General features: G+C 42.3%; 1 protein-coding gene across 4 annotated transcripts in view; it reads left to right on the top strand.

Moving 5' to 3' along the window:
• The window catches only part of KLF12 (KLF transcription factor 12), a 450077-nt gene that overhangs the window by 68252 nt on the left and 360816 nt on the right, over positions 1–21009 (top strand). Inside the window, exon 2 of one of the 4 annotated variants that reach the window (XM_060080107.1) lies at positions 15053–15092. The exons of the other annotated variants lie outside the window; for them this stretch is intronic. The gene's annotated coding sequence lies outside the window, so the exon portion shown is untranslated. The remainder of the gene's footprint in view (positions 1–15052; positions 15093–21009) is intronic. 4 annotated transcript variants of the gene reach the window in all.

The following is a 21009-nucleotide window of genomic DNA, read 5'->3' as shown; positions in this document are numbered from 1 at the left end:
AATTCTGGCGTTAGGTGTGTGCTGACTCTAACCTCAGCAAGAAGACTTCTTCCAGAGTCAAAATGAAACTAAATATTCATATTAGGGGGTGGTGGGGAAAGAAACACTGCCTTCCCCTCAGGAGCAGACCGCATGCGAGTTCTGCCAACTGGCCTGTTGCTGAGAATTAGTGAAGTCATCAGACCAGAGCTATTTTCATGCACTGACATGGTGCTCCAAGGCAGCTGGAGGTGCTGCATAGAGGAAGCTCTGAGAGAGAGGTTTTCAGAAGCAGAAAATTTCCCTGCTGACTGACAGCATCCGACATCTCCAGGAAGCATGAGGGCTTGTGTAACAGCCCAGGCAGGAGGACGGGGAGCGTTTCTAGCCTTTCCAGGTTATCTGAAGCGATGTCTCAATATCAAGGTGCCAGGATTGTCCAAAAGAATAGGTGGCCCTGGGTAAGGAAGATGGTGCTGGAGATGAAATCTTTTGTTTATGGAGCAGCAAGACAGATTCCTTTTCCCCTCCCTCCCTCCCTCCCTTCCTTCCTTCTTTCTCTCTCTCTCTCTCTCTCTCTGTCTTTCTCTCTCTCCTTCCCTCTCTCTCTCTCTGCCTCTCTCCCTCTCCCCCCACCCCCAACCTTCTTTCTTTCTCAAAAAGGTCAGAAATGCAAAGGCTGCCCTTTTTGCTGGCACAGTCCTGTAGGAGATTATGAGCAAAGTAAAGGAAGTGGGACGTGCATCATGTATAATTTATCAGCATATTGAAAACAAGTTGGATACTATGCTGGACAGTAAATGACCTCAGAACAGCCCCATTGTGGGAGAAAATACTGTTCAGTTGTATTTCTTAAAGCTTAAGAAAAAGATCTATCACTTGGAAACAGTTTTTTTGTGTAACCTGAACTGCATTAAAATTTTGGGATTCTGAACTCTGCCTTGTGGGCTCTGTCGCTAAAGATCCTTCAGAAAAGCATAAATGAATATTTGATTAGAGAATCATCTACCGGATGCTGTTGTAACCACTTCCGAAATGATCTAAAAGTGTACACAGAGCTCTAGCCCTTCAGAGACTTAGAAAAAGTCCAGGGACATCAACCAAATGGAGATAAATTTAGAGATAATGAGATACTAAGCCTGAGCGTGAGAAATTCGCTCCTTTTCAGCTTCAGTGATGCAAGTATTTTCAATTCAGAAAGCAAGAGGTGTCCTCTGATAAGTAGTTTCCTACAATAGGAGTGAATCAAAGCAGACACTCTTTAGCATGAGTGCACTCAGGGGTCATGGCTGTGCAAGCTGCCATGATTCAACCCTGTTGAGCAATGGGACGTCAGAGACAGAAAGCTGCCTTGTTTATTAGAAGTAGGGTAACCACAGTCTCAGGCAAGTGAGGAAGGTTTTGCTGGCATTTTCATTCTGAATAGCAAGCCCTAGTGCAGGGAAATTAAAAAAAAGCCAAAGTGTTCGGTATAGGTGTTTATATACTACTAAAGCTTACAGAGCTCTTGTTTACTTCTTTATTTTTTAAATTAAAAAGCACAATCCTTACATTTCTTATTCAGTAACGGTTAACAGCTTAGCAAAGCTCTCATGTAAGTCAAGGATGACAGTGCATGGCCTGGATTTCTACAATATTTTACGAATTCGAAGTTAATGAAACCTTTGTTTAGGTGGGTGCTTTCTTCAAACTATTCCAGAAGACATGTATTCAGAGATTTCCATCATGTTTCAGCAGGAAAAAGATCATTATTGCCTTAGAATTTCTGGGAAGGTCGAGGAGGGTTTGCAGAGTAATTTTCTATTATTTGATAGAATTGGGGCCATCCTTTGGAACGTTTTCAATTACAGGTGAAGAAACTCGGACCCCAAAGTGTCTTCCTTACCTGAAATCTCGTAATCTAGGAAGTATTAATGGAAATTAGGTGAATGAGTCTAAATTGAGGGTTACTTTATGTTCAATATTAGACTTGCTATTTGGGTGGAAAATTAAGAAAAACTGTAATATGCTTATATTAAAGCTTTCCTGGCTATAATTTATTCTTTCTCTGGTACTTAGAAGGAACTTGAGAATCACGAAATTTGGTATAATTTTTAAAAGCCAGGCTTGAAATCTAACTTCCCCCTTATTGCTGGGACCTTGGGCAAGTGACTTATATTTGGGCCCTCAGTTTCCTCATTTGTAAGATGAACTTAATAAAAGAACCTACCGAAAAGGATTGTTGTGACATTTTGAAAGAACAGATCTGAAATGCCTTAGTGTGGTGTCTGGTATGTAGAAAGAGCAAAATAAATCTGGCCTGTGCGGAAGATGACTAATAGTGTTATTTTGTTCTACAATACCTCAAGGCCCTCGTTTGAGGGATTCATTTTCATTTCCGTCTTGAGTATTGGACCCCATGAGGGACCAAGGTCTACATTTGCCCTCACCCTTGTATACTGGAAAATAATTTTCTTTCTGGTGGGCTGAAATGAATGCTCTATCAGTAATAAAGTTCAAGAGATTAAAACCTGTGAATAGAGGTCAGTGAACATTTCGGAGTAGGTTGTAGGAACACCCCCAAGTTCACAATGGCAGGTTTCCTTCACGGTCATTTTATATATTAAGATCTCCTCTTTTTTGCTTCCACTTCTTACTCTTGACTGCATATGGGTATGCATTTTTATATGTGATTTTTGCATATATTATTTAAATGATGATGGTAAAGTTATGAGAGAGATTTCTTTGTACCCGTTCTATGGATGAGAAAACTGAGGCTCTGAGAAACTTGTGAAGAAGTGGTTGCATTAACTCTGTTTCACTTTTTGTTTTTCTCTCCCCCTGTGTCTCCATCTCTCTCTTCATCCGATTCTTCTCCTCACTGTACATTCTTGGCTTCCTTCCTTTTCACCCTTCATCTTATTCTTCTCCCTTTGTATTTTATTTTATTTTTCCCCATTTTATTTTTCTCTTGTTTTGTCTTTCCTCATTTCTCTTATGTATGACAAAAACAACTTTTAAGAGTTGCTGTCTCTAACGATTTTTGAATTTTATACCCATTTTTAAAGGAGAGAATACATTTTCTTTTAAAGCTGTTAAATTAAGTTGCACTTTGTGGCCAGCAGTTTAACTCGCCTCGCCTGCATGTCCATGACTAGCTGACAGGAAAAGTAGGTTGTTATTCTTGTTCAAGAGATGGAGGCAACTCATAGATACATATCTTGAACATTTTCTTTTTCACTGACAGCCAAATCTACTTATACCAACAGGGTGCTCTGGTTTTAAAAGGCATCCTATAGGGCCTCCCTGGTGGCGCAGTGGTTGAGAGTCCGCCTGCCGATGCAGGGGATACGGGTTCGTGCCCCGATCTGGGAGGATCCCATATGCCGCGGAGCGGCTGGGCCCGTGAGCCATGGCCGCTGGGCCTGCGCATCCGGAGCCTGTGCTCTGCAACGGGAGAGGCCACAACAGTGAGAGGCCCGCATATCGCAAAAAAAAAAAAAAGGCATCCTATAGTAGCTACCATTTTGACTGCTTTAAATCTGTCTTCTCGGAGTACAAAACCTACTGTAACCTATTCTTTGAGAGTCCAGTGAATTTAGTTGGACCCTTTTCAAAAGCGACGGGAGGAGGTCAGAGCTCCCTTCCGGGCTCTGGGGCTGGGCAGAGGCTAGGGACAGCTGGCCCCAGCCCTGTCTCTGTCTCAGTGTCTCGAACCTGCTATCCTGTTGCACTTTGTACCTCTTCACACGAGCACTCAACCCCTCGCCCTTGCTTTTTCCTTTTTATCAGAAGACCATGTAGAATTAGCTTTATGAAGATAAGGGAAACGGAAAAGTTAGACCTCCAGAAACAAAAAGAAGCTTGGAATTGAATACTAGACCGTATTTTACAAGTTCCCTCGTCAGGATCCAACAGCTTGTGCCTGGCCACCCATCATTCACCTGACCCTCCTTCTCTCGTCCCTTAATGGCTCCCAGTAAGTTAAAAAAATAATTCTGAGCTCTTATGTTATGCAGAGTACTACAGCTTTCCCTGACCCTGGTGCCCAGTTCTGAATCTCCTTTTGCTAATCTAAAGAATCATTAATAATTTCTAACTCCAAATCTTTGCTTTCCCCTTTCTCTTAGAGGCCTCACAATGGAAGGGGAAGTAGCAGATTTTTTTCCCACTGAGTTGAATTTCATCCCCCCCGCTTCCCTCCCAAAGAAGGCAGACATGGCTTTTATTTTTCCAGTCCTCTTTTACATGTAGAATTAAAGCCAAAACAAATTATGTTAATCTTGGCTTTTTGGTTGAGTAGATTTTGGATGCGTTGAAGTTTACTGTAACTTCGCAAAACGTTTTTCAGTTTGACAGTATCGTCGGGTAACACAGTTTTCATTTTCACAGATTACTTTTCTGAGCCTATTTGCAGACCAAAGCATGACAAATACACAAATAAGTTTCACTTCTTTTCTCTGCATAGGAAACTCTTCACGTTAAGTGGGATTCTTATACACTCAAAGGGATATACTGCAGAATTTTATACCTAGTGCCATATAAGTTGGATTTCTTATTCATCACACACCATATGCAGTGTTATTAATCTTTACTGTAAGTAGAATGACAAGTGAGCAATAAAAGCAGGCCTTAAAAAACTACCAGCAAACATACAGGAAAAAATAAAAAATCCCCTAACAGATGCTTCAGGAAGAAGTGACAGTCAGTGAAATTTGGGTTACATGTATGTTGCATAACTGATGCCCTGGTGTGTACCCTCAATATGGTCCATGGTTTTCACTTCAAATCCTAGCTTGGGCTCCATTCTTCTCTCTGTTTTTCCCTCCATCTCTCTCTTTTCTTTCCTCTCCCATACTTCCCACACCTCTTAACTCCTGTTAAAAACATCTTCTCTGGGTGGGAACCGCTTGCCCCTTTCCTCTTCCTTCCCACTCTTCAGGCAGGTGTTTCATTTGTCTGTATCCATGGTCCCAAGCATGCCCATCTTCCTTGCGGTGGGTTGAGAATAGCTTTTAAAGTGGTTGGGCCCGGGGCTTCCCTGGTGGTGCAGTGGTTGAGAGTCCGCCTGCCGATGCAGGGGACACGGGTTCGTGCCCCGGTCCGGGAAGATCCCACATGCCGCGGAGCGGCTGGGCCCGTGAGCCATGGCTGCTGAGCCTGCGCGTCCGGAGCCTGTGCTCCGCAACGGGAGAGGCCGCAGCAGTGAGAGGCCCGCGTACCGCAAAAAAAAAAAAAAAAAGGGGGTTGGGCCCCACTCACGCTTGATGCTTCCTGTCCCTGGGCCCTCTGCCTTCCTTGCCCATCTGTACAATCCACTGTTGCTCTTGGGGTGGTGGTTTTGGCTATTGTTATTCATGCCTGCTTTGCCAGCTGCACGTTGGACTCATTCCTGGGCCTTACCGTGCCGCCGTTTATCCTGGTCCTGGGCTTGGTGCTTTATAGCCCTTGCTTCCTGGCCGCCTGCTGCCTGGAACAACTGTGTTTGGGGTGGATTGATACTGTTGTTTTTCTTCTGTCACCATTGCTTATCCATACCCTCCTACATTAAATGAAAACCCCTCTTTGGATGCATCTTGACTGTTTCATGTGCTGGGCCACAGTGGGCTTTGCCTGCAAAGAAGTTAAGACCTGCCCAAAGGCTGAAGGGCCTTGTAATATTACCATGGGAAGTAGGTTAAAGAATCTTGATTGTGCCTACAGTCTGTTTTCGAACTCTGGAGATGAGCATCATACGTGCACAGTGGTATAGAACCACACTTAACTGGGGCAGCAAGCCTTGTTGCTTTCTGTTACATCTTGTTAAGAACCAAGAAAGTAAAATTTACAAGTATCCTCAGATACTTTAATGGCAAAGTAAATGCCTTGCATTGATTTGTTATTGTGGCCCATTAACACAAGCATCATGTATTCTTTTCTTCTAATAAATCGCTTTGCAGCCAGGGTTTTGCTTTTTAAAGCCATTTAAGTGAATGGAATGGATTTGAGAAGCAGAAGTCTAAATTTCCAACTTGCTTGATGCTAAGACTGCAAAGCATTTTGGTGAGAGAGTAAGGGGCAGAATTTGACTTACTAAAATTTCCAGTTAACTTTTCTTTGGTAGTTTCTCTTGACATGACTTTCCTGGTGATTTCTATTTTTTTTTCTCATTTTTAATTTATTATTATTATTTTTAACATCTTTATTGGAGTATAATTGCTTTACAATGGTGTGTTAGTTTCTGCTGTATAACAAAGCGAATCAGCTATACGTATACATATATTCCCATATACCCTCCCTCTTGTGTCTCCCTCCCACCCTCCCTATCCCACCCCTCTAGGTGGTCACAAAGCACCGAGCTGATCTCCCTGTGCTCTGCGGCTGCTTCCCACTAGCTATCGGTTTTACATTTGGTAGTGTATATATGTCCATGCCACTCTCTCACTTCGTCCCAGCTTACCCTTCCCCCCTCCCCATGTCCTCAAGTCCATTCTCTATGTCTGCATCTTTATTCCTGTCCTGCCCCTACATTCATCAGAACCATTTTTTTTTGATTCCATATATTTGTGTTAGCATATGGTATTTGTTTTTCTCTTTCTGACTTACTTCACTCTGTATGACAGACTCTAGGTCCATCCACCTCACTACAAATAACTCAGTTTCGTTCCTTTTTATGGCTGAGTAATATTCCGTTGTATATATGTGCCACATCTTCTTTATCCATTCATCTGTTGATGGACACTTAGGTTGTTAACATGTCCTGGCTATTGTAAATAGAGCTGCAGTGAACATTGTGGTACATGACTCTTTTTGAATTATGATTTTCTCAAGGTATGTGCCCAGTAGTGGGATTGCTGGGTCATATGGTAGTTCTATTTTTAGTTTTTTAAGGAATATCCATACTGTTCTCCATAGTGGCTATATCAATTTACATTCCTACCAACAGTGCAAGAGGGTTCCCTTTTCTCCACACCCTCTCCAGCACTTATTGTTTCTAGATATTTTGATGATGGCCATTCTGACTGGTGTGAGGTGATACCTCATTGTAGTTTTGATTTACATTAATGATTAGTGATGTTGAGCATCCTTTCATGTGTTTGTTGGCAATCTGTAGATCTTCTTTGGAGAAATGTCTATTTAGGTCTTCTGCCCATTTTTGGATTGGGTTGTTTTTTTTTTTTTGATATTGAGCTGCATGAGCTGCTTGTAAATTTTGGAGATGAATCCTTTGTGAGTTGCTTCATTTGAAAATTTTTTTCCCATTCTAAGGGCTGTCTTTTTATCTTGTTTATGGTTTCCTTTGCTGTGCAAAAGCTTTTAGGTTTCATTAGGTCCCATTTGTTTATTTTTGTTTTTATTTTCATTTCTGTAGGAGGCGGGTCAAAAAGGATCTTGCTGTGATTTATGTCATAGAGTGTTCTGCCTATGTTTTCCTCTAAGAGTTTTATAGTGTCTGGCCTTACATTTAGATATTTAATCCATTTTGAGTTTATTTTTGTGTATGGTGTTAGGAAGTGTTCTAATTTCATTCTTTTACCTGTAGCTGTCCAGTTTTTCCAGCATCTGGTGCTTTTTAAATATTTAGTAATGTCATCAATGGTTGCTTTCCTGGGGCATGAGAAGTTTTGTTCAGTGTTATCCATCCTGCTAGATGCTCTTGAGCAAGAAATTTAACTTCTCTTTCCCTGCCCATAAGATTTTAATTATTATAATTTTTCCCCACTTTTTTTTTATAGGGATGTCATGATGCTTTGGAGTAGAGGTCATGCGTAAATACAAAGTACAGTATAATGGATTTTTATTATTTTCTTTAAAGTCAATCTTTGCTCACTAAATTTTAATTAGGACAGTGGTGAATTGAAGATGTTTAAGCTCGTGAGTCATTTTTCCTAATAAGATAATAGGCATATTCCTTTTGCTTTTGTTTTTTTATTTAAAAATTTTTTACTTTCTATTGGAGTATAGTTGATTTACAGTGTTGTGTTAGTTTCAGGTGAACAGCAAAGTGATTCACTTATACGTATGCATGTATCTATTCCTTTTTAGATTCTTTTCCCATATAGGTTATTAAAGTGTTGAGTAGAGTTTCCTGTGCTGTGCAGTAGGTCCTCGTGTATTCCTTTTGTTTTTACGTTGGGAAAAGAGGAACAAACAGTTCTGTCAAGAATGGAAAGTACTGTACAGTGTCCAGAAAATGAAAACCCCTGAGTTAATGTAGTCAGTAAAAGCTGTAGGCACACTACTACGTTCAGAACACCAAAAAATTCCATGAACAGTAAAGCAGCACAGCCGCGAGAATGGCCCTGGGCTCTGATCTTGAAGTTGTCTCTCATTAGCTCTGTGCTGCCGGGTAAGTCATGAGGTATTTTCCCATTTGTAAAATGAGTCATTTCAATTTGCCAAGCCCAAAGTTCCCTTGTGTTCTGTCATCTTAAAACCAAGTATCCACTTTCCTGCCTTTCTGTGCCCTTCCCTGCTTGCTTCTCCCGCCCGTGTCAGGTCTTGGACTTGGCCGCTGCAAGGGAGCTGATGCGGACCTCAGTGAGCTGAGTCTCTGTGGCACTAAAGTTGCTGATGAAAAAACTCCAGCTCCTGACAATAAGGCCCTCAACTTGTTTTGGGTTTTTTTTTTGTATTCTGTATCATGTATAAATTATTTCTGCCTAAAGCATCTAGAAGTTTAAATGATCACTCTGAGTTAGTTGCTTTGACTTCTTTTTATGAATTGTCCTAGCTGTTTTGCCTAGCCTGGTGGTTGTAAGTCTTTGGAGTTAGGGATGGACTTTCTGTGTTTGGTTTTTAACCCCCTTGGGTCTCAGAATTTTGATGCTGTGAGTTGTCTGAAATGCATGTTGAAGATAGGAGCAGTTTTAAATGTAACATATCTTAATCCGATTTTATATGATGGAGTACATGGAAAAGTTTACTGGGGTTGGGATATCATATAAGAAATTATAAGTTAAATTACTTTTTTTGGGGAAGTTTTGAATTTTAATTTTTTTATACATCAGGTTCTTATTAGTTATCTATTTTATACATATTAGTGTATATATGCCAATCCCAATCTCCCAATTCATCACACCCCACCCCACCCCAGAACTAATAAGCCTTGAAATGTTCCTAAAAATACTCTGTAGTCACTAGTCCCACAAAATGAGTTTGTTTTCCTGTTTTTCAGTGAATATGAGTCTCTAGTCCCCTTTACCCTTCTGAAGAGTCACAATGATATGCCAAAAGATTTTCTGCTTTTCCTCCACCTCATCTTCCTTCTCGACAATGTAATAATATAATTTTAAAGCAATCTTTTTAGCACATTTTCTCATCCAGAGATGTTCATGCAATAATTTAAGTTTTCACACATTCATTCTATACTTATTGAGCATCTGCAGTGTGTGAAGTCCAGTACCCACGTAGGGAAGCTCCACTGTTTATAAAGCATTGTTCTGGCTGTTTTTTTTTGTTTTTTTTTTTGCGGTACACGGGCCTCTCACTGTTGTGGCCTCTCCCGTTGCGGAGCACAGGCTCCGGACGCACAGGCTCAGCGGCCATGGCTCACGGGCCCAGACGCTCCGCGGCATGTGGGATCTTCCCGGACCGGGGCACGAAGCCGCGTCCCCTGCATTGGCAGGCAGACTCTCCACCACTGCGCCACCAGGGAAGCCCTGTTCTGGCTGTTTTGAAGCCAGTGGGGGCAGTGTGTTGAATGGTGAACAGCTCTAGCCTCTGACTGCTTGGCTTTTCATCCTGCTCCACTGCCTGTGGGACTTTGGCCAGTCTTTACCTTCTCTCTATGCTGGTTTCCTCCTCTATGAAACAGGGATGTTAACTGTCTCACAGGGTTGCTGAGTGTTAAATGAATTAATACATGGAAAGGACTTAATATGGTGCCTGACACATGATAATCCTTATTGTTTATTATTATATTACTATCATTCATTAATGGTAGTAGTGGTACTGTTGAAAGTGGTAGGTGGTATTTCTTGCTATCATGATTCTTGCAGTTTCATGGGAAGTTGAGAGTTCTATTATAAGGAATATGCATTAAGTATAAATTCTCTTTGGAATACAGTTTTTCACCACAAATGGCAAATGAAATTTTTCTCTATAAATATTATATTTAATAGAATTAGGGGGCTTCCCTGGTGGCACAGTGGTTGAGAGTCCGCCTGCCGATGCAGGGGACACGGGTTCGTGCCCCGGTCCGGGAAGATCCCACATGCCGCGGAGCAGCTGGGCCTGTGAGCCATGGCCGCTGAGCCTGCGCGTCCGGAGCCTGTGCTCCGCAACGGGAGAGGCCACAGCAGTGAGAGGCCCACGTACCGCAAAAAAAAAAAGAAAAAAAAATAGAATTAGGTTAGATAATAACCTACTTTGATACATAGTTCGTCCTTAATTATTTTGGATATTTCAGTTTATAATAGCAAGTATCTGAAGATGCTCATTGTAAACATATGGACAAAAAAATAATCTAGATAATAGAGTTTCCTGAAACAATGGTTTTCTACTGATGAGGTGTAAGTTAGCATGCATGTGCCTTTAAAATTGTTGCTGGTATGACTGTGGTGGGTGGAGAGCACAGGGCAGCTGGGAAGACTGCACAGATTTTAGAGGGAAAGCAAGGTGTTAATTGTTAGAGCTGATGAGGAGAGGCCTAGCAGCTGAGGAGTGGAGTCTTTTGGAAATTTGAGGAAGAAATGAGCAGATTATATGCAAGGGAGAGGAGGCAGTTGCCCTGCAGCTTTCCCTCTCAGCTGTGGGAGAAAAGGACAGACACCAGGAAAGGTGACATTTTCTAGAAGGGATTATGTTTGGTTCTTCTTGACTCTTTACTCATGGCTGTGAGTGGCCTGCTCATGTCCAAGGGCCACTGCCTTTAAAATTTAGGGAACTGAAATATAATGGAAACTTGCTTCGGGGAGAGAATTCTCCCATTTGAATCGTGTGAGCTGTGATCCAGGCCCAGATGATGGGGTGTGATGTTGGGCGGGGTAGGTAGCCTGCTTCCTTGTCTATTAATGTGATTCTCAGCTTTGATAAATGGACCCTTTGTGATTTCCTTTCCACGGAGTGTCAGAAAACTTATTTTCAGTAGAAGTAGTCTTCCCAAGGTGGGGACCAGTAGAAAACTTACAAAAAGACACAACAATTGATTCAAAACTGTGATTCTCAGAATTATCTACTGGGCAGCAGGTGGGTACCACGAGACTGTGTGTCTATGGCACCGTATCCCAGAGATTGACACACTGTATACCACATTTGTGATGCTACATAAGGGCCACTTTAAATTTGGACTGTCTTCCAGTTTCTGGGCTTAAAAGCAACCTGACATTTATAGAAAATTTTCTAGTTTAATTCTCACAGTTACTCTAAGGAGAAGTTACAGTATCTTCCTTTTTTATGCCTAAGGAAAATGAGGCATAGAAGGTAGAATATTTATTTTAGGCCATACACCTAGAAGATTTGGGAGTCAGACTTGAAATCCATGTCTTCTGATTCTAAATCCTCTTTTTTTTTTTTTTTTGTACTTGACACCACTTATATTTCTCTCTACTTCATCCCAATTCTGTCCTGTCTTTCTTTGGGGGTGGGATTTAGTGTTGAGCAGTGACGGTGTTTTTGATTCTCTGCTGTAGACAGTTGAATCCATCGTACTTTACCTCCCTTATTGCTACCTGGAAGGCTCCTCTCCTGTTTCAGTCATTTCACTTCCGTTGTCTTTGACGCCCTCTTGCACTCCTCTTCCCCTGGTCACGCCCTGCTTCTCACAACCAGCCAAGCACACATTCTGATGTGGCGTATGTCCTTCGATGTGCAGGAGCCCTTGCAGAGTTGTCAGTGGTGTTTGTAAGTGTGTGTGGTTGATTTTCATACATGGTTCTGTGTTATAAAGCTCATTTCTCTTTTTGACGGTTCTCACCTAACACTGTATTTTTAAGTTATATCTAATTTGGTATCAGTTCTTACTTCTGCATAGTATTCTGTAACATTCACGTACTATATTTTACTTTTCCATTCCCTAGTGTATACCTCCATGCCTTCAACGCCCATTACTAACTACAGTGTTGCCTTCAACGTTTCCAAACATGTGTCTTTAAGATGAGTGATCAGATAGGGCTTAAACATACTTAAGTTCACTAATTACTGCCATATTTTTATTTTATTTTTTCCATAATGGCTCTACGAGTTTAAACATGCACCAGCTGTGTGTCAGATTTTCCCTTGTTCCAAATCACTGCAAAAACTTGATAGTATTCTCCTTTCTCATTCTGCACCATTCTGATAGATACGAAGTAATAGGTTGTTGTTCTGATGTGTATTTCCTTGATTTCTAGTGAGTTTTAACCTCTCTCCCACTCTCTCGCCCTCATTATACTATCCTTTACCTTGTTATGGAAACTCGTGCTCATTAACTCTTCTTGGATTGTTGACATTTCGTTCTAACTGGCGCCTCTGCCTCTCATTCCCCAGTGCCCCTTGCTCAGCACTACCAGATTCATCCCCCTAAACGTGTCACGTGGATCTTCTACCCCAAATCTCTTAATGGCTTTACATCCTCTGTGTATGAGGTCAGCTCTTCTTCTGTGAATCGCCCGCCCCCATCTGGCCTCACCACCACAGTGTGGTTGGTCCATGGTGTTTTCTTAGTTGTGGCTCCTACAGCCCCCCGTGACCCCTGACACATGGTAGGGCCTCCTCAGTCTGCATTACTCCACGTGGAACGCCCTCCCACATCTGTCCGGGATCCTCATTTTGTTTGTTAGTTTTCATTAAATTTTTTTTTGCGGTACACGGGCCTCTCACTGTTGTGGCCTCTCTCGTTGCGGAGCACAGGCTCCGGACGCGCAGGCTCAGTGGCCATGGCTCACGGGCCGAGCCGCTCCGCGGCAGGTGGGATCTTCCCGGACCGGGGCACGAACCCGTGTCCCCTGCATCGGCTGGTGGACTCTCAACCACTGTGCCACCAGGGAAGCCCTTATTAAAATTTTGTTTGCACGTAGCTTAAACAGTCAGATTGACCAACGCAGCTGGGTAAGAAGCAGCAGCAAGTCTTCGCTTGTTTTCTTCACCCTGTTTTTCTGTCCTCTGAGGAACCACTCTCTTTGTTTCCCTTAGTGTTAGCCCTTACCTGCCGACTTCCCAGTGTGTAATACAGGATTGAGCCCTTTTCCTCTCCACACCCCCCTGCCTGCCCCCAGCAAACCCACAGCTTTACTGTCTCTCCAGTGTGGTTGTGTCAGCTTTGGTTCAATCCATATTAAGTGTTTACGTAATTAAACCTTTGGAGACACTACTCAAAGCTGTGCCGTGCTCAGCGTTTACTCTTCCTTTCTTATAAATTTTGTCTGATTTTTTGTTTGTTTAGCGAGTTTTGAATATTCTTATCGTTGCTCCAGTCCCCGAGTTGTCTGATTCTCCTCTCTGTGCGTTTAGATGCCTGGGGTGTTGTGTCAGGTCCTTCTTCTTGGGGCCCATAGTGCTGCCCTGCCTCGTGCACAGCTCTGGTCCTGGGGCCCCATAGCTGTCAGTTCTTTCGTCTCTCTTGAGCCCCCTATTCCCTTATCTCATGGTTCCTCCTCCTTTGTTTACCTCCTTCTTTGCTGTGCATCTCCTCCTTCCTGAGAAGGGTCCTTGTAGGAGATGTCAATTTTTGACATCCCACATACCTTTACTTTTATATTTCATTGACAGTGTGGGTCGGTCTGGAATTCAAGGTTGGACATGATTTGCCTTTGGGATTTTGAAGGCATTCCTCCACTCCAGCTTCTGTTTGGATGCCGTCATGATTCCCAGTACTTCGGTTGATGACCTTCCCCCCCCCCCCCTTGCTTCTTCTCTCTCTCTCTCTGGAGTCTTGTAGAAGTGTCTTCCTGTTGCAAGTGTTCTGAATTTCTCAATGATGTGCCTTTGTGTGATCGGTTTTCATCAGATTTTGCAGGTTCTGTCGTTTGCAGCTGGTTTTATAGTTCTGTCAACGTTTAAACCCTTGTTTTAGGGAAATTTCTTTTTTCAAATGCAGAAATCCCTTGTTATCCAAATTGATTCATTTGCTGAGTTCAGATAGCAAGCAACCAGAGCGGGCCGTGTCAGAGGATCCAGGAATAGTGTTTCCTCCAGAGAGCACTACCTCAGAATTTATTTTCATCATCTGTTCAGTTCAGGCAGCAAGAGTTTGGGGAGCAGGACGGTTGTGTTTGTTTGATGCTGTCGTCATCCCCATTTTCTGTTTTCTCTTTAACTCGCATATTCCCACGTTGAACATCCTGGACTTCAGTTCCAATTTTCTTCAATTCCAGTTATTGTTTTGCTCCTCTTTTGTGTTTTGTTCTGCTTTCTGAAAGAGCATGTCATCATCATCTTCCCATCCTTTTATTTCATTTTTTTACTGTCATTTTTTTTTTTTTTTTTTTGCGGTACACGGGCCTCTCACTGTTGTGGCCTCTCCCGCTGCGGAGCACAGGCTCCGGTCGCTCAGGCTCAGCGGCCATGGCTCACGGACCCAGCCGCTCCGCGGCATATGGGATCCTCCCAGACCGGGGCACGAACCCGCGTCCCCCGCATCGGCAGGCGGACTCCCAACCACCGCGCCACCAGGGAAGCCCTCCTCTTGTTTTCTGAATGCATTTATAATCTCTGTAATCTCTGGTTGGAGTACTCAGCAACTTCCTGTAAGCTCTGTACTGGAATGTGGGCTTCTCAGCAGAGTCACCTCCCTGGGCTACTACTTGTGGAGCCCCTGATGGCAGGAAATATCTGTAGGCTTGATTCTAGGACCAATTAGGTTCTCAGAGAAAGAGCTTCCAGACTCCTGCCTACAGGTATAGGCCAGGCAGCCATTTGCAACCTGACTGGGAAGAAAACTGGACATGACACCTCAGCAGTCTGCTCCCCCTGTACTCTGTTCTCCGTATGATTCCCTCACTCACACGGTGTCCCTGGACTCCCAGTAGAAGCCCCATGTTTTCCTCTATCCCGAGAGTGAACCACTGATCTTCTAGGATTGGGGAGGGAGGTCATCTGTGTTCAGTAAGGTAGGGCATCTGGAGATCTAAATAATTCTTAGAGGGATTCTCGGACAGATTCCCTTGATATAGCTAAAATTTACCCCCTTTTCTAGAGTCAAGTGGAGCCTCCCAGATCCTGGAAGGTTTTGTCGGGTAAGTGAGATTGCTTCTCAGTTTTCCTCACAATTGGCTTAGCTTCATTCAGCTTTCTAGGGTCTGCTAAATCATTTACCTTTCTTCCATCTGCTTTTTGCCTTTCCAGAAATTTTTTTTTTGCTGTGATTGACTCATCTCACATTCTATGCCAAAAGAAAAATCTATTACCTCTCATTTTATTTGAGTAGAGGAGAGAGTGAAAGTCAATGTGTATGATCCGTCTGCTTTTTCTTAATCCAAAGGTCATATTCTTGGCCATTTTTGCTTCCCTTTCTGTCAATCCTGTATCCATATATGTTTTAGCAGATTTTTCTGTTGAGTTTCTTGTCTTTTTCTTTGTAGAATTTCTTTATATATTGTAGCTTTAATTCCTTATTGAACTTGTATCCTTATGTTAGCAACTTGGGCCACATGATAAAGCTCTACTCTCAAAATTTTGATTTTCTAAAATGTGAAGTTAGATATTCATATTGCTGGATTCTTAAGTGTGTGTCGTTGTTGTGTGGGATTCCCCAAATGTAAGTACTGCAGTGATTTAATGCCTTAAAATTTCTTGCTTTTAAATTGCAGTCATTGAAAGAACACCTATCACGTAGTATATGATTTGTATAAGTTGCCTTGGTTGGAAATTGTAGGCACCCAGATTGGCAGGGGCTGATTGTCCCCAAATCTCTGTTCTTTCCTTCTTCTGTGACAATAGAATTTTTAGTTGTGTGCGTGGCTCCCCAGAAGAAAGATGACTGACATTTTCTAGCCTCTAAATGTGGCCGAGTAAGTTCCAGCCAGTAAGAACTTACTGTAAGTGGCTGCTACGAACCCACCTGTAAAGTCACCTAGTGCATTCCCTTTACCTCACATCTTCCTCCCTTCTTCCTTTCTGTGTGTCGGAATATGTTGTTTCTTTTGGAAAACAAACGGAAAGTATAATTTTAAAAACATGTTTTAAGACTACAGGTGTTGTCGCTTGTGAACAAACTAAATACTTCTATAAACTTTTTTTATGGCTTTATTGAGGTATGATACACACAAAAAACTGCATGTATTTAATGTATATAATTTGATGAGTTTGAACATCTGTGTATACTCATAATACCATCATCATAATCAAGGTGGTAAACATATCCATCGCCTCCCAAGAGTTTGTGTCTCTTCACTTTTTTTTTTTAATGGTTAAGAACACTTAAAATGAGATGTACCCTCTTAACATATTTTCTTTTTTTTTCTTTTTTTCTTTTTCTCTTTGGCTATGTTGGGTCTTCGTTGCTGTGCATGGGCTTTCTCTAGTTGCAGCAAGCAGGGGCTACTCTTTGTTGCGGTGTGCGGGCTTCTCATTGCGGTGGCTTCTCTTGTTGCGGAGCACAGGCTCTAGGCACATGGGCTCAGTAGTTGTGGCATGTGGGCTCAGTAGTTGTGGCGCACGGGCTTAGTTGCTCCGTGGCATGTGGGATCTTCCCGGACCAGGGATTGAACCTGGGTCCCCTGCATTGGCAGGTGGATTTTTAACCACTGCGCCACCAGGGAAGTCACTTAACATATTTTTAAGTGCACAGCACGATGTTGTTAACTACAGGTACTGTGTTGCACATCAGATCTCTAACTTGCTCATCTTGTATTACTGTAACTTTATATCCATTGAACAATAACTCCCCTTCCATAAACTTTAAAAAAAACTTAGCCTTGCGTAGAAGGTTAGTCAGGCATTTTTATTTTTTTAATTTATTTATTATTATTATTTTTTGCGGTACGTGGGCCTCTCACTGTTGTGGCCTCTCCCGTTGCGGAGCACAGGCTCCGGACGCGCAGGCTTGGCGGCCGTGGCTCACGGGCCCAGGCGCTCTGCAGCATGTGGGATCTTCCCGGACCGGGGCACGAACCCGCATCCCCTGCATCGGCAGGCGGACTCTCAACCACTGCGCCACCAGGGAAGCCCCAGGCATTTTTAAAAATAAACTTTATTTTTGAAACACTTCAGATTTACAGAAAAAAATGTGATGATAGTACAGAGAGTTCTCATATACCCATGCCCAGTTTCCCCTATTACAAACACTTTACGTTTCTATGGTATGTTTATTACAATTAGTGAATCAATATGGATACATTATTGTAAGTTCATACCTGATTCCCATCTTTGCAGTTTTTATCCACTGTTCTTTTCCTGTTCTAGGATCCCATCCAGCACCCTACACTACATTTTGGGGTCATGCCTCTTTGACCTCTCGCAGCTGTGGCAGTTTGTCAGACGTTCCTTATATTTGATGACTTTGACAGTTTGCGGAGTACTGGTCAAATATTTTGTAGAGTGAGTCTCAATTGGTATTTGTCTGATGTCCTTCTCATGGTTAGTCTGGGGTTATACCTCTTTAACAGGAGGATCACAGAGCTAAAGTGTCATTGTCATGACATCAGATCAACAGTATACGCTGTCAGAATGATTTATCACTGTTGATGCTGACCTTGGTTACCTGGCTGAGATAGGGTTGGTCAGCTTTCTCCTCTGCAAAGCTATCCTCTTTCTTTCTTTCCTTACTGTTACTTCTTGGAAGGAAGTCGCCCTGTGTTCCCTACACTTGAAGAGTGGGGAGTTGTGTGCTTCCTCCTTGAGGGTGAAGTGTACACAAAGATTATTTGGACTACCTCAACTCATGAGATTTGTCTGTTGTCCCTTATTTATCTATCTATCTGTCTAAACACATATTAATATAGACTTATGGTTATTGTACACTTTTGGGTTATAATGTAATATTACTTAATTTTGTTACTCAGATTGTTCTAGCGTTGGCATTGGGGACTCTTTTAGTTGGTCCTTGTATCCCTTTGACAAACCCCCTTATTGTGTTTTTGTGTGGTTTGTTTGTTTGTTTGTTTTAGCCATGCCGCACAGCTTATGGGACCTTCAGTTCCCTTACCAGGGATTGAACCTGGGCCCTCTGCAGTGAAAGCGTGGAGTCCTAACCACTGGACGGCCAGGGAATTCCCTGTTCTTTTTTTTTTTTTTTTCTCTTGTCTTTTCTTCCCTTTACCCTTGCCTTTCCCTCTCCCTCCTCTTCTTCCTTACTTTCTGTCACTACAGATGCTACATACTCATTTTATATATCTCCTGCCTCAGTCCTAGAATCAGCCATTTCTCCAAGGAGACCTGGTTCCTGTTATTAGAGAATGATACTAGAAACCGAGATCTGGGTACACGGTGTGCTTGTTGCTGCTGGGCGTTTTTATTATCCCATTTTACAGATGGAGAGTTGGAGATCCCAAATAAAAATGGTGGCAGTGGAAGAGGGTAGAAGTAGTTGTGGTCACACTGTGGGATAAGAGGCCTTGTTTCTGGGTAGTTTTTCTTCCATTCCTCTGCAGTTGGGAACTAATAGGTTTTTCTCTCTCACTGATGTTGTTGTGAGGTGGTTTATTTTCCTGGGCCCTCTCATGAGTCATTTATCTAAGGGCAAAGTGTAAGAGGGTTTTTATTAATGTTCTGACTGGAGGAGTTATTCATTTATTGACCACATCATTTTTTTGGGTTTTTTTTTTTTTTTGTAGTTTGCCAAAAAGGCATAAAATGAAATATGATCTGCTCAAGAGTACTGTTTATTGTTTCTGACAATAAGACTAGAATCCTTACAGGATTATTGGGAAACATGGAACCCTTTAGGAGTGTTTAATGGATGTAATGCTCTCTCACTGCTTCTTTCAACCTAAGCAGCAGTTGCTCTGAGGACTTGCCTAATGTATTATAACTAGATCCATAGCCCAATTTTTACATTTCAGTCTTTATTGAAAACATAAATATTATCTGGAGTAGAGAAATGCAAACCTTCCTCAAGGAACGCTTCCTTAGAGAAAAATTTAAGCCCACTTAGTCTGTCTTTGTACAGCACATACTACTTTTGTCCCTTTTTGTTAATTAATTAATCAGTGCTCTTTAGAAATGGGAGAGTGGTAGCTTTAACTAGTTGTCCTGGCCAAGGACCAAGATACTTCTGTAATCCGGATTTACTGTATTTTAGTAAAATATCAAGAAACACTGAAGCCATTATGGAAGTAGAGAGCGTACACACAGTCATGCACACACAGAGGTTAATTTCCATTTTTCCATGAGACCTTCTCTGTGTTAGGAAGCTGGAGTGAGTTCTTTTGTCTCAGTTTCCTTACTGCTGTGTTAGCCCGGACAGAATGGCCCTCCATCAGGCCACAGTGAATTATCTTGTCCATGTCCTCCTTCCACAGACCCATATTTAGTCATCACTAAACATATTCTATTCATTCTGTTCTTTTGAAGCACGTGAATGCATTAATTTTTTTTTTTTTTTTTTTGCCGTACGCGGGCCTCTCACTGTTGTGGCCTCTCCCGTTGCGGAGCACAGGCTCCAGACGCGCAGGCTCAGCGGCCATGGCTGACAGGCCCAGCCGCTCCGCAGCATGTGGGATCTTCCCGGACCGGGGCACGAACCTGTGTCGCCTGCATCGGCAGGCGGACTCTCAACCACTGCGCCACCAGGGAAGCCCGAATGCATTAAGTTTTGATGTTTGAAATGGTTTAATTTGTCAAAGGATGAGGTTCTTAATTTTATTTTCCTTCCGGCCATTAGGGGACTAGTTAGAAAAGCTTGAGCAATGCTAGACCCCCATTTCATGCAATCTTTCACGTTTACATAGTTAATGAAAAAATACTATTTCACGAAGGGAATCTCAGTTTAACCTTGTGGAGAGGCTCTTCAGTCAGTCGGACGTTGCTTATCATGCATGGAATCTTATTTACACCTTTCTTCTTCTTTTTTTTTGTTTTGTATTTGGATGATCTTGAGAAAGATCCCGATGAGTCTTTGCTGCTTTCTTGACACTCTGATTCCTAGTTTACTCAGTTTCTCCTTACTTCGTTGTGTCTCCTGGGATATCTGGGTACTAGAAAGTCCCTGCCCACAGAGAGCATTGTGCTGCCTCGGTTTTAATTTGTGCCTCAGTTAATGCTTTTCTCATGTTCATTTAAGTGCTTTATGAGTTTCTGTTCTCTGAAGCATAGATCTTAACTGTTTGATGGAATGACATGTTGCAAATATTTAATGTTTCATATTTATGAGGTCCTTCTGAATTATTTTATTACCCTTTTGGACATACTTATCAGGTCTTACTTAATTGATGTAAAGACTTGGCAATGCATTAAGGCTTCTTCAGTCAATTCAAACTCAGGCTGTAACTAGGATTCCTGTAGCCCCAACTCCTGCAGTGTTCAACGTAGCTGAATCAAAACAGAGATCCTGTTCTGGGTTTGCTTCTTTTTTAGCAGTCTTTAGGACCCTCTGACCTTTTGATTTCATTGTTACAGTAAAAAGCATGGAATATTGCCTGGCCCTGGGAGATGCTACCAGGTCAGATCCATTTTCAGGATTGGGTCCTTATGCTGTTAATTGCACATGAGATCTTATCTATTAAGAATCAGCCAGTAGATAATCTCATTCTAAATATTTAAGTAAATTATTAATAAATCATATACATTCCACAAAATAGTAGTAGCAAACAGTTATATACTGTAGCACTTACTTAGCATATACATGTTTTATATGAAGGAGGTACTATGTCTTAATCTTTATTCTGCAGATGATGAAATTATGGCGCAGGTAATTTATATACTTTGAATGCATTCACACAGTAACAAGGCAAGATTGGACCAAGGCATTCTGACTCCAGAGACTGCTATAAAAGCTTGACTGTCCTGCCCTGAGGTCTACCTACGCCTTCCTTGGGGATGGGGGGCAGGTGGGGAGAGAGAGGAGGAGTGGGGGGGGGAGAGAGAGAGGGTGTGTGTGTGTGTGTGTGTGTGTGTGTGTGTGTGTGTGTATGTGTGTAATTCAGAGGCCTGGGGAATTTTATTGCCATATCTTTGATGTTGGATTCCTTTTTCATGAAGTTGAGCCGTGGGTGT

Source organism: Mesoplodon densirostris, chromosome 17, assembly GCF_025265405.1.
Source record: "Mesoplodon densirostris isolate mMesDen1 chromosome 17, mMesDen1 primary haplotype, whole genome shotgun sequence".
NCBI lineage: Eukaryota > Metazoa > Chordata > Mammalia > Artiodactyla > Ziphiidae > Mesoplodon > Mesoplodon densirostris.
Note: the sequence above shows the minus strand (reverse complement) of the source record. Positions and strands in the feature narration are given on the sequence as shown.